At 48.0% G+C, this 14,331-nt stretch overlaps 1 pseudogene; it reads right to left on the minus strand.

Moving 5' to 3' along the window:
• Positions 1-6,149: 6,149 nt before the first annotated feature.
• On the minus strand, positions 6,150-12,250 carry LOC117997990 (annotated as a pseudogene).
• Positions 12,251-14,331: the final 2,081 nt, after the last annotated feature.

Consider the following 14,331-nt stretch of genomic DNA (forward strand, 5'->3'; position numbering starts at 1 on the left):
CCCCCCTCTCATATGCTCTCTCTCATTCTCTCTCTCTCAAATAAATAAATAAAATCTTAAAAAATAAAATAAAGTCACCCTTACAAAGAGCAGTACAACACTGGATCTGGGGATGGAGGGAGGTCCATAAATCCAGGAGTTCAAGTCGATAGTGGCATGGTGCAACCTTGGCCTGGCCTCCTTTTCTGTTCACTAGCGCTCCAGAGTTTGTCGTAAAATTGCCTGCAACTTCCAGTTTACACAGAACGGTTCATGTTCTCCACTAGTCCAAGAGGCTAGAAGCATATGCTGTCTGAATGTCCTGTGTAACTTCTAACACCGTATTTTATACTTTCTAAGTGTCATCTGAAAGTGGGCCTCCTTTCTAGGCCTCCAGCACACTATTACTTTGTTAGCATCCTGCACGCAGTTCAGGTTCTTCTTCTAGCGCTTGCACGGCTTGCCTGAAAATTGCCGAAGTTCCCAGTATCATGCCATTCAACCAGGGTTTCCATTTTTTTGCCTGGTAGCCAGTCCCATCCCAGCATTTTGTCCTCTACATCTGACCTCCATTCCCTTTACAACAAAGGCCCCCTTTGTTCCACAATTTCAACATTAAAAACCTTCTGCTTTCTTTGGACTGTTTTCTTAATCTCGTTTTGAAGACTGTAATCTCCCAGTGGTTGTCACTCTGGCGTCAGAGTTCTGACGAGTTTTTTCTTGCTGCCCATCAAAGTGTCAGTACATAATCCTTGCTTCAGGCTCAGATTTTGAGAGAATAAGGTTTAAAGCATCTTCATGCAGTTCTGTTAAATCACTATTCGTTTGCCTCTGGTGCATATCCAAAACAAGTTTCTACTGGTTCACTGGTTTATTGTCTGTGCTCTCCGTTTGAGTGTGAGTTCTTGAATCCTGTGACCCTTTTTGGCTTGTTCACATTTGACTCCTAACCCCTTTGAACAGTAAGCACCATGTACGTTATAGGCAGTCAAGAAATGTCCGTTGAACAAATGAGTTTTATTGAGCTTCAGTGATGCATTAATTGATGATTCCCTTCTCAAATATATGAGCATAAGACATACTTTATCATTAAGGATATGTCTAAAAGTTGTTGCAAGTCTTCCTGAGATCTCATGGCAGGGAGGAATGATACAAGGCGCTGAAAGGAAAGGTTTCCAACCAAGAATTCTTTATCTGTCAAAACCGTCCTTCAAAAACAAGAGAGAAATTAAGACAAAAGGTAAAGGAGTGACTTGCTAACAGATCTGCCCTACAAGAGATGCCAAAGGGAGTCCTTCAGGCTGAAATGAAAGGACCTTCAACTATAACTTGAAGACATATAAAGAAACAGTAACTACACAGGTGAGTATAAAAGCCAGTGAGTGATACACCTTTTGTTTATAATCCCTCTTATTTCCTACATGATTTAAAGGATAAATGCGTAAGAAATGACCAGTCTGTGTTAATGGGCACAGAACATACAAAGCTGTAACTGACCATGACAAGCAGGAATTGGGTAAGAGCTGGGTGGGAGCAGTGTCTCCATTACGGATTCTAGGTTGGCATCAGTTCAAATAGATGGTTATAAATTTAGGATGTCAGTTATCCCTATGGTAATCATTAAGAAAATATCTTTATAGGGCGCCTGGGTGGCTCGGTTGGTTGAGCGACTGCCTTCTGCTCAGGTCATTATCCCAGAGTCCTGGATCGAGTCCCACATTGGGCTCCCAGCTCAGCGGGGAGCCTGCTTCTCCCTCTGACCTGCTCCCCTCTCATGCTGTTTCTCTCTCTCTCTCAAATAAATAAAATCTTAAAAAAATATATATCTTTATAAACATGAATTCCTTCCTTGTCCTTTAGATAGCTAGAGTGGCTACATTAATCAGACAAAACAGGCTTCAAGTCTAAAACTTTTACAGGAAACAAGGACATCATATATTAATAAAATTCATATACCAAGTATATACCCACCAAAGGAACCTCAAAATACATGAACTTTGACAAATGACGAGAGAAATAATTCTGCAGTCATAGTTAAAGATTTCAGTACCCCCACTTTAAATCATGGTTAGAACATCTGGACAAGAGATTGATTTGAAAAAATAGAAGACCCACACCTGGGTGTCTCAGTTGGTTAAGCATCTGACTATTGGTTTTGGCTCAGGTCATGATCTCAAGAGCTGTGGGATTGAGCCCAACATCGGGCTCCACACTGAGCAGGGAGTCTGCTTAAGGATTCTCTCTCCCTCTGCCTTCCCTTGCTCGTGCACTCACACGTGCGCTTCCCCACCACCCCACTAAAATCTTTTTAAAAAAAATTCTCCCTCTGCCCCTCCCCCTGCTCACATACTCATAAATCAATCTATTTAAAAATAACAAAAAAATAAAAGACTACACTACAGACCCAAGTAGACCTAACAGACACAGCACCACCAGCAACAGAGCACACAGAGAGCATTCTCCAGGACAGACCATATGTTAGGCCGCAAAGCAAGTCTCAACAAACTGAAAAGCACTGGAATCCTAGCATCTATTCCACCCACTATGGAATCAAACTAGAAATCAACAGAAGGAGAGGAAAATCGTATGGAAATTAAACCACACTCTACGACAAACAGGTCAAAGAAGAGCTCACAAGGAAACTAGAAAACAGGAGCGGAAATTACGTGTGGGATGACATGAAAGCAGTGCTCAGAAGGACACTTAGAGCAGTAAACACCTACATTTGAAAAGATAGGAAACCAGGAAAAGCTAGCAGAAGGAAGAAAATAACGGACTGGAGTGGAGGAAAAATGAAATGGAGAATAGAAAAATGGTACAAAGGGGCACCTGGGTGGCTCAGTTGAGCATCCGACTCTTGATCTCAGCTCAGGTCTTGATCTCAGGGTCATGAATGCAGGTCCTGTGTTGGGCTCCATGCTGGGTGTGGAGCCTACTTAAAAAAAAAAAAAATACAAAGAATTAAAATTAGTTCTTTGAAAAAATCAAAATTGACAAGCCTTTGGCTAGGTTGACTAAGAGAAGAAAGTAATAAAGTAATTATACAAAGAAAAGCCAGAGATCACTAGCGATCCTTCCAGTCTCTTGTAGGCATAGGTGGCTAAAGTGAAGCCCCTCAAAACACGAGGTGAATCTGAATGCATCAACACAGCTGAGCACGTTCCATTCCACCAAACCCAGGGCTTTGCCTACCAAGAACCAAATAGTAAATATTTTAGGTTTTGCAGGCCACATATACTCTGAGTCACATATTCCTCTTTTTTTTTTTTTTTTTTACAAGCTTTTAAAAACAAAAACCACTCTTAGCCTCTAGACCATACAAAAATAGGGCCACAAGCAATATTTAGGCCATGGACTATAGTTTACCTGAGTACTGAACTACACCAACGTGTGAGCATGGGAGAAGATTATCTAGAGCATCATCCAGCATGGTAGCCGGTAGCTACATACCATTATCGGGCTCTTGAAATGTGGCTAGGTGGTAAAGTAAGTGTAAAAATATATACTGGAATTTGCAGACTGTCCAGAAATAAAAAAGCAAAATACTTCATTAATAATTTTTACATTTAGGGCGCCTGGGTGGCTCAGGTCATGATCCCAGGGTCCTGGGATCGAGCCCCGTGTCAGGCTCCTTGCTCAATGGGGAGCCTGCTTCTCCCTCCCTCTGCCTCTCCTCCCCATTTGTTGTCTCTCTTTCAAATAACATTTATTATATGTTGAAATAACATTTTGGATATACTGAGCTAAATAAAATCTATTACTAAAATTAGTTTTACCTGTTCTTTGCTTTTTTTTTTTTACGTGATACTAGAACATTTTAAATCACCTATGTGGCTCTCTTTGTATCTGTTTGGAGAGCACTATTCTCTACTGCTGCTATTTGGCAATATTTGCCAAAACTTTTAAGTGTATATGCTTTGACTCGGCATTTCCACTTAGAAGAATGTATTTTATAGCATTACACATATCAACTTTCCCATAGAATCTCCTCTTATTCTCAGGGTCTCCTTGGTGAAAATTACATTGATCGTTGACTTCCCCTGGAGAATCGTGGGAGGGGGCATCGGAGCGTTGGTATGAGGCAAACTCACGGACAGGTCCATCAAACATTTCCACATCTGGTTATACCTGGTTACTAGGAAGGACAACCTGTGCACTGTCTTTTGCTAGACAGACTTCATATCCTTTCAACTACTATATAATGAGTAAACTAGCCAACTGTGAATTTCAAATACATTTAAATACACTGGCAAATCTCTAGCAAGGTTTAGTAACCTACCCAACAGTCCTACAGCTAAAATAGAGCCAAAACAGAGCTGGACACCAAAGCCTGTGTTTCTAACCACTGCTCTCCTCAGTGCCCAACCCAGTGCTAGGTCTTAAGAAGCCCTTAAGGGACTCCTATACTTTTCTTTACAACTTCTACGTCAGAAGAGCAGAACTGGATTGTAGATAAGAGGGCTGGGAACTCACAGCCTGAGTGGTGAATCGGCTCAAGAAGTATGTTTCATTTGGCTAAAAGAAGCTTTTTTTTTTTTTAGATTTTTATTTGAGAGAAAGCACACGTGTGCGTGATCGAGTTGGGTGAAGGGCAGAGGGAGGAGAAGATGATCCCGGGACTCTGGGATCGTGACCTGAGCTGCAGGCAGACGCCTAACTGACTGAGCCACCCAGGTGCCCCTAAAAAGCTTTTTAAACGATTTTTTAGTCAAGAAAAATACTTTTTTTTTTTAAAGATTTTATTTATTTGACAGCGAGATAGCGAGAGCAAGAACACAAGCAGGGGGAGTGGGAGAGGGAGAGGGAGAAGCAGGCTTCCCAGGGAGCAGGGAGCCTGATGCAGGGCTTGATCCCAGGACCCTGAAATCATGACCTGAGCCAAAGGCAGATGCTTAACCGACTGAGCCACCCAGGCGCCCCAAGAAAAATACTTTGATAGACTTGTCGAATCAATACATTGTACACCTGAAACTAATGTCACATTGTCAACTACATTTTAAACACACACACACACACACACACACACACACTTTGACAAGTCTGGGCTTGGACCGAGAGGTCTCCAGGCAGGACCTCAGTGGGAGACCGAAAGCATGAGCGGAGGAGGGCCTCGTGCTTCTGGCCCTGCTGGTAAACAAGAGACACGCTGCTGTAGATGTGGCAGGAGATTGAGGGAGTCTGGAATTTGGGATCTTTTCAGGACATACAGGGGCGGCTTCACTGAGAATGTGGCTTTTGAATAAATACGAGATAGATGCCGGTGTCCCAAGAAAAGGTTTCAGAGAACGTTTGTAGAAAGCAAAAATGCAGATACAAGTTTCAATTGTACCATCACAGTGTTAAACTTCGATAGAGATGAATCCCAGCCACATGCTCAGCACACGTCTCATCACTAGCTCTCCCCGCAGGGATCTTGAGCATGTTTTTAACCTACAGGTCAAGGGCATTACCCACAGCTCCCGTGTAAGACCCTTGGGTTGCTCTGTACCACGCTGGCCCCAGAATCCACATTACTCATCCCTGCAGCCCTGTCTTTAATAAAACTCACATTCAACAATGATTACAGTAACACTCTGACGTAGGTATCGTTCTTCCGATTTGCCATGAGGACACAGAGATGCAGTTAAGGTTACGTAACTTGCCGAAGGTCACACCAATACTGCACAGTGACTCTGGGCTCAACCCCAGCCAGTCTGCCTAGTTTCGCTAGGACGAGCAAAATGGCAATATTTCTAACGCTGTTAATCCTCCTCCATCTATGTTTTCAAATTCACCGAATAACTTCGGTACTCAGTTTCTTGACCTCCACCCCTGCAGTCGTCACTCTCCTGGAGTTGTTCACCCCACAGACAATCCTGGCCTTGGCTATTACCAACACCTGCAGCATCTAGAATCTCAGTTTCAAGCGTTGTGTTCTGCTGTCTTGTCTTTCAGTTCCACCCAACGGCACCCACTGATCAACCACCATGACTTCGCACACCGCCCCCATTTCTCGCAATGCTGTTTTCTTCAACTCACAACTTTTCCTCATCAACCCTACTGTGTAGGGTTGCTTACTCCCTGGTGTAAGCCACCCCACCTGCACATTCCATAGAGGCTCAAAGTCTCCCTTGAACCACAAGACACCTCCAGTGTATGGAGGGATTCCACAGAGCATCTATTTCCTGTGGTTAAGCTAATTCAGCACTCAGGATGTTTTTGTCAAGAGTGTGGGAGCTCGAGACTGGTGGCTGTTGATCACTGTCCTTCTCCAAGCTGTGTCGGATCCCATATCCAAAGTATATGGCAAATCCTAGTAGAGAAATGAGACAAACTGATGGAAAAGTAGGTACTCCCCCCACTTAGAAGTGCACAACAGGCCTTCTTCTAAGAGTACCACAGAAATGTAAAGAAAGATGATCACTTACACAAGGATATAAATCAATCATATCTCAATAAAGCTGGCGGGAAAATAAAAATGACCAGTTCTCTTGGACATTTTGAAATGATCGACTTCATCTGATATTATGCTCTTTCTTAGAGTCTCCTTTGTCTAATATTAACATAGGTATGCCAGCTTTCTGTGACCACTTGCAAGATGTGTCTCTTCCCTTCCTTTTACTTCCAGTCTGTTTGGGCCCTAATATTTAAAGTACAATTCTTCAGGGGTGCTTGGCTGGCTCAGTCGGTAGATCACATGAGTCTTGATCTCGGGGCGGGGGGTTGAGTTTGAGCCCTGCACTGGGGATAGAGATTATTTTTTTAATTAAAAAAATAAAAAAGTACAATTCTTGACACAACATAGAGGTGAAACCTGCGTTTTCTTCCCATGTGGCAATCTGTGTTTTCGCTGGAAATAGGCACAAGAAGGCACTTCTTATGTGCAGGTAATATTTTATTCCTTCCTCTGGTTGCTGGTTACATTGCTGGTACCTTGTGAAAATTCATCTTGCTGCATATTTATGAAGTATGCAATTTTATGTATATTATGCTTTTAAAAGTTTACTTAAAAATTAAACAAGATTAAAGGCATTTTTGTCCACTGGCAATAAATACAGTGCTCTAATCGCATCCCACCTTCACATTCCATAGAGGCTCAAAGTCTCCCTTGAACCAGAAGATATCTCCAGTGTATGGAGGGATTCCACAGAGCATCTATTTCCTGTGGTTAAGCTAATTCAGCACTCGGGATGTTTTTGTCAAGAGTGTGGGAGCTGGGGTGCCTGGGTGGCTCAGTTGGTTAAGCGACTGCCTTCGGCTCAGGTCATGATCCTGGAGTCCCGGGATCGAGTCCCGCATCGGGCTCCCTGCTCGGCGGGGAGTCTGCTTCTCCCTCTGAACCTCCTCCCTCTCATGCTCTCTGTCTCTCATTCTCTCTCTCAAAATAAATAAATAAATAAAATCTTTTAAAAAAAAAAAAAAGTGTGGGAGCTGGAGACTGGTGGCTGTTGATCACTGTCATTCTCCAAGCTGTGTCGGATCCCATATCCAAAGTATATGGCAAATCCTAGTAGAGAAATGAGACAAACTGATGGAAAAGTAGGTACTCCCCCCACTTAGAAGTACCCAACAAGCCTTCTACTATGGCCTCTGAGACAGTTTTGGGGAAAGGTAGTAGGAGGAGAATTGAGTTGCAGCCCCTGAGAAGCCTGTTTTTCCCAGAAAGCCACTTACCAATCACCATCCAAATGCCAAATCGGGCCCAGGTCCCAGCGGTCATCTGCATCATCAAGTAAACATTCACAAAGATGCTCAGCAGTGGGAGCACAGGCAAAGCAGGGACCTGTGGGCAAAGTCAGTTAATCGCTGGACACAGCACGGATGTCTGCAAGGGAGATCCCCACCCCACCTGGGTGGGAAGGAAGACTCCACTCCTAGGCTGCGCCTTCGGTGCCTACTCATAGCCCACTGAGTGTTCCCGAAGGAGTGGGTGTTGGCTAATGGAGGTAACCAAGTACTGAGTGCGGATTAGGAAATAGTTCATTGTCTTAGCAACTGACCATTTTCTTCCCTGACCCAGCCAAGAGTGGTAGACTTCAAAGCATACAGAGTTCATTCACTCAAGGTGGAGAGTCTGGGGGACATAGGTCACCTACCTTGAAGTGAAGGGGAGTGGGGTTCTGGGGCTGTCTCAGATTATGAAAGTGAGCCCAATAATGAGCATCAGGAGCAACACGGCCCCTGTGGTATACACCGGGTCTCCGGACAGCAGATGGCTGGGCCACTGGGCCAGTATCAGGCACAGGATCGTCAGCAGGAGAGCTGCAAGGGTCAAGTGGCAGGAGAACAGGTCCAACTCCAGACGCCAAATATGTCAAGACCTTGGGTCACACCCCACCCCAAAACTGCCCCCATCAAGAAGGGTCACCATCTCTCTGAGCCTCCTCCTCAGCTCCAAAGACACACTCCCACGCCATCCCGCCACAGACCGAAACCCCACTGCTCACCAAGCACTAAGGTACATGTATGGACAATGCGCCCGGATTTCAGAGTCGAGGTGGTGTTGACCGGGTTATGCAGACTCGGCAGATCCTGTGCGGTTCCCACTTCAGGTACAGACTGTGAAGAACCTGCTTGAGCTGCAGGCTTTATCTCACTTATTTCCACCTCTGTTCTCTCGTTCTTGCTTAAATTCTCATCTGGCTGGTACCTGAATGAGAGGTATTTAGGCAATATGAACACCAGCCCCTACTCATCCAACATCGGGCAGCCCGATCCACCTTTACGCGCTCTGAGAGCCATAGGACACTTAGGAGGCAGCATGGAGCAGAGGAGGATTAGCTCCTCATCAATCCCCATGAGTCCAAGAACCCCCCGTCAAGATGCAGTGGAGTCTCACCTGAGAACAAGAACGGGAAAGACCACCAGGAGTAAACAAGCAGGGTCCCAATTGACATGAGGTCCACAAGATCACTGAGCTCGAAGAGGAATGCCATGAATGCTAGAATGAGGCACAAACGAGGTGGGGGAGGGGGATGAAGAACCACTGGAAATATCCAAGGTAAGGAAACTGATCGAAGGAATGGGTTTTGTTTCCTCACCTGCAAAAGTTCCAGACACTATGGTGGCCACGATGGGGGTGTGTGTGCGGGGATGAATCCAGGCGAGTCCCCGGAAAAGGAGCCCACTCATCTGCCATTGTGTAGATCACTCAAGGCATGGGGAACATGGTACCCAGGAGGCTGGAGGAGAAAACGGGAAAGTACGTGAGCTCGTGGAGGAGCACGACAGACCCCAGCCGGCGTGAGGTCAGGTGTCTCTCCCTCTCGTCTCTCAATCCCAAGGGCTGGGATACCTGAGAATCTCCCAGACAGGGAGAAGGCAGACACTGACCTGGATGAAAGAGCACAGAGGGTTCCAGTAGCCACGGTGTATCTGGCAGGGACCCATCCCACATGGAGAAACGCCTGTGGCAAGGGGCTGCTGGGATGAATCTGGTAGTAGGGCATCATGAGGGTAAGTGCAGCTGAGACACCAAAATACGCCAAAAAGCAGATGAAGAGTGAGATTATGATGCTTAAGGGGATGGAACGCTGAGGATTACGGGCTTCTTCCCCTGCAGGATGGGTGGATGTACTGGGTCAGGAAAACACTGGGGTGAAGGCACGAAATCCTCGTCCCTCGTCAACCTTCAGAAGCAGGCTACCCCGCCTACCAACCGTCCGCCCTGATGGGCAGAGTGACCTTGTTACCTGTAGCGGTAACGCAATCAAAACCAATGAATGCGTAGAAACACATCGCGGCTCCATGGAGAATGCCCTCAAAGCCAAAAGGCAGAAACCCTCCAGAGCCCAGATGGCCCAAGCTGTGGTGAGAAGGAATAAGAAGGACACGGGGGCAAGTGTTCAGCCATCTCTACTGACGGTTCCGTCAGTTCCGTAAGTCCTGGGCTCCATTCCCCTTGCTCATCATCTGGATCCACCGGCCCACCACAGTCCTCTTTATTCCCCACCACGTTCCCAGCTGTACCCCCCCCACTCTCTATTGTGGCCAAGAGTGCCCGCCTAACCTAGAAGTGTCATTGGATGCAGAGATGGCCAGTTTGTAGTCCTATTCAGTGAGCTGCCAGTGGTGCAGATCTCCCTTCATGAAGCCAGAGAGGATGACGAAGCTAAGAACCAAAAGGTTCACGCCCGTGAACACCTTGGTAACCAGGGCCGACTCACTAGCTCCCAGGACCAGGAGTCCTGTGGGAAAGATGGAATACGAAATACGCAAAATAACTCAACCCCTACGGACAGAAAGCAGACCGGTGGTCGCCAGGGGCTGGGGGGACAGGGGATGAGCAGTGCCTGCTTAGTAGGTACGAGGGTTCCTTCTTGGGGGTACTGGTCCTTTTGGGGTTTGGAACGACATGCCCTCTAAGATGGTTAATTTCTTATTGTGGTAATCAGCCTGTGATATACAAGCGCACCAAAGCATCATGCTGTACACCTTGAACTTGCACAAGGCTGTATGTCAATTAAATCTCAGTCAAGCTGGGAATAATAAAATGAAGTGGCTAACTGGATGTTATGTGAATTTCAACTCAATTGAAAAAACCTTTGGTCTCAGTACAAAGGAAGACGTGTCAGTCTAAATGAATGATTCTCAGCTGGGCATGACTTTGTTACCCAAGGGCCATCTGGCAATGTCTGGAGACATTCTGACTGTCACAGTTTGGGGGGTGGGTACCATCGGCATCCAGGGAGTAGAGGCCAGGGACACTACTCAACATGCAGCAATGATTAAAACACACACACACACACGTACACACACACCAGTAATGCACGGGACAGCCCTCCACACCAAAGACACTGATCCAGCCCAAAATGTCAGTGACGCCCAGGGACAGAAGCAGTGGTCTAAGACTGGCCTTCCCGTTTCTCAGCACGGACCCTCCCTCCCAGGGCTGTCCCCCATTCTGTGCACAGCTCCCCCTCCGCACCCCGCTCTTGCCATCCTAGACGACGCGGGCCTCACCAGTGAGCAGCAACACCAGGCCCAGCACGAAGAAGTCCAGGTGTGTGGCCAGCACGCGGGGGACGCGCAGAGAGAAACCTCCCTTCAGGAGCCGAGAGACCTGGTTCCCAGTCAAGTCGTCGAAGGCGGAGCTCCAGGCCCTGGCCACGCTGGCGGCACCTGCGGGCGGAGGAGGAGGAGGAATGTTCACTGACAAACGTAACTGAACTCCTACTATGCGCCATGGGATATCTTGGCGGGGGTGGGCAGGAAGAAACCAGACAAAATACCTAGTTTCCTTTCATGGGGTAGGGAGCGCAGACACAGAGGATTCATAAAATAGATCAACTATTTAATATGGTTAGAAAGAGATCGAGGTGGGCGCCTGGGTGGCTCAGTTGGTTAAGCGACTGCCTTCGGCTCAGGTCATGATCCTGGAGTCCCGGGATCGAGTCCCACATCAGGCTCCCTGCTCAGTGCGGGGTCTGCTTCTCCCTCTGACCCTCTTCCCTCTCGTGCTCTCTCTCATTCTCTCTCTCAAATAAATAAATAAAAATCTTTAAAAAAAAAAACAAGCAAAACCTTGGAGGGAAAGAAAGAGATCGAGGTTATGCCAGGCAAGAAAACAGGGAAGCTGGGAATTGGGGAGGATGGGCCTTCCCAAACTCGTCTCCCTCCCTCCCACCGGAGCTCCGCCTCCCCCCATCCTACGGTCCCCATGCCTTCCTGGCTCCCGGTCCTATCATTCTAGGAAAGCAGGACAGAGTTGAGTAGAATGAAGTTTTGGGGTTTTCCTGCACTATGACCCACCTCCCCCCACAAGGCAGATAACAAAACGCTCACGATGCAGTGAAGCCTCTTTTCCCAACCTTCAGTCCCTCGCTCCCCCCACCTTCCCCCCCACCTCACCGATGACATAGGAGAGTATGAGGTTCCAGCCAGTGACGAAAGCACACAATTGTCCCACTGTGACATAGCTGTAGAGATACGCAGAGCCAGAGCCCGGCACGCGGGCCCCAAACTCCACATAGCGGAGCCCGGACAGCACAGAAGACAGGGCGGCCACCAGGAAGCAGACGGTGATGGCCGGCCCCGCTTTGTCCTTGGCCACTTCGCCCGCTAGGATGTACACACCCGCTCCCAGGGTGCTGCCCACGCCCAAGGCCACCAGATCGAGGGTGCTCAGGCACCGGGCCAAGCGACTCGCAGCCCCCTCCCTCGGCCCCAGGGGCTGCCTGCGCACCAGCTTCCGGCCAAACCAGCAAACGTGCTGACACAGCATCCTCGGTGGAGTTGAGGACTGGAGGCGGAGGCCACGGTCTGCGGAGAAAACGAGAGAACGCCGTCAAGAACGTCCATCCCCCGTGGCCCTGGGCGTCGTCGGGCAGAAAACCATCCCACAGAGCAGTGATGACAGGACATCCTGGGCCAGTCACCCATCTCTGCGCCTCCGTTTCCTGTTTCCTCAAATGTAAGAAGACGTTTAATATGTTTCAAAGTTACCTGGAGGGTTACTTGAAAAGAAGCAAGCAAAAGCTTGCCGGACGGTAAAGCTCATCCCCGTGAGCTGGGGGACAAGAGCCCTGACCTCCGAAGCCAGACCATCCAGGTTCTCACATCAGCCATCTGATCTCGCACAAGCTACCTGCCACTCTCGGCCCTCCCCTCCGTAAAACAGGGAAAAATCATCATGATTGTCATTCCTCCCTCCCTCCCTCGTTACGTGCGAAGCGACGAGACACTTGCTTGGCGGGGCTTGGTGATCAGAGAGAGCTCACACTCCACACATTTCTACACCAAGGATCCTGCAACCTGTCCGCTTTGCCTCATTCGCCTGCGGAGCAAAATGGAATTGGAATTTTGAGCTGGGGCAGAATGAGACGGAATTTGCAGGGAGGGAGAGACTAGCCTGGCTCAGGCAGAGCAGGAAACCTGAGGGACCTCCCGGTTGCCTGGAGGGAGGGAGGACTGACCTCTCCGAGGCAGAAGAGACAGGCCTGCTGCTTGCTCCTTTGGGGCAACGGAAGGTGGTCTCACTGCTCTGCTCTGCAGGGCAAGGCTGAGCCAGTCAATGCCCAGTATCGTCAGGGGCTTCTCTCGATGATAATCCAAAGTACAAGTTGAGCGTGTTGGTGAAGAGCAAGGACTCAAGAGCCAGGAACCAGATTAGAAGAATCTTGGCACCACGTGGCCATCTCCTTCTTCCTTCCCTAATGCTGCAGATGAACCCTCGTGCACCGTTCCCGGGAACGCGAGAGGTCCAGCTGCAGTGGGTAAGGTGTGGTTCTTCAAACAATTAAGAACGGAACTACCGCATGATCCAGCATTTCCACTTGGGTATGCATATCCAAACGAAAGTAGAATGGTGGTTGCCACAGGTTAGAGGGAGCGGGGGTAGGCGTTGTTTAATGGGTTTCATTAATGAGTTTCATTTTGTAAGATGAAAAGGTGTTGTTTAATGGGTTTCATTAATGAGTTTCATTTTGCAAGATGAAAAGAGTCCTGGAGATTGGTTGCCCAACGTACATTTAAAAAAATGGCTTAAGGTGGTAAATTTTAAGTGTATTTTACCACCATTTTTTTTTTTTTTTAAATGCTGCTGATAGGGCCCCTGGGTGGCTCAGTCGGTTAAGCCTCTGCCTTCGGCTCAGGTCATGATCTCAGGGTCCTGGGATGGAGCCTCGCATCGGGCTCCCTGCTCAGCCTCAGTGGGGAGTCTGCTTCTCCCTCTCCCTCTGCCCCTCCACCGGCTTGTGCTCTCTCTCTCAAACAAATAAATAAAATCTAAAAATAAACAAATGAAATAAAATGTTGCCAATGGTAATAATGCAGGCAGCCTCACCGCATTTCTGGGTCTACCAAACGAATGCCCAAATGTGAGGCTAAAATCACAAACCCCTATAAGGTTTAATCTTTAATACTGTTGGGACACAAGTCAAAGAAAGCGAGTCTTAGAGCCTCCGGACACCTATCCAGTCTCCCCCACCCCCATCCCTTACACACACAGCCCCCAGCTCCTTCTTCCATATGGAAAACGGGTTCTTCCACCCTCCACCCGGAGCCTGGCCAAGCAACCCCACAGCGGGGTTGCAGGTCTCTTTAGGAGTATCTGCACTGTGCACCCGGTCCCCTACAGAAGAGGGGTCACCCAAAGCTTACCCGGGTGTTGGGAGCAGACCCTGGAGCGCGGGGTCGGTCAGCAGAAGGGAGTTCAGCCGAGCTGGGCTGGAGCTGATCTAGCCCTAACAGCGAAGCAGGGAGCCCACAGGCACAAAAGACAACTCTTATTGCTGGGTAGGTGGGGTGGGGACGGGTGGGGCAGGGCTCTTCTGCAACAATGCAGTCCGACAGGGATGCTCCCGTGGTTCCACAGAGTTTTAAAGCCTTTTTTTTTTCAACTGTGGTCAAATACACGTAACGTAAAATTTGCCA

This window comes from Mirounga leonina, unplaced genomic scaffold (assembly GCF_011800145.1).
Source record: "Mirounga leonina isolate KUSES-001 unplaced genomic scaffold, KU_Mleo_1.0 Mir_376, whole genome shotgun sequence".
Classification (NCBI taxonomy): domain Eukaryota; kingdom Metazoa; phylum Chordata; class Mammalia; order Carnivora; family Phocidae; genus Mirounga; species Mirounga leonina.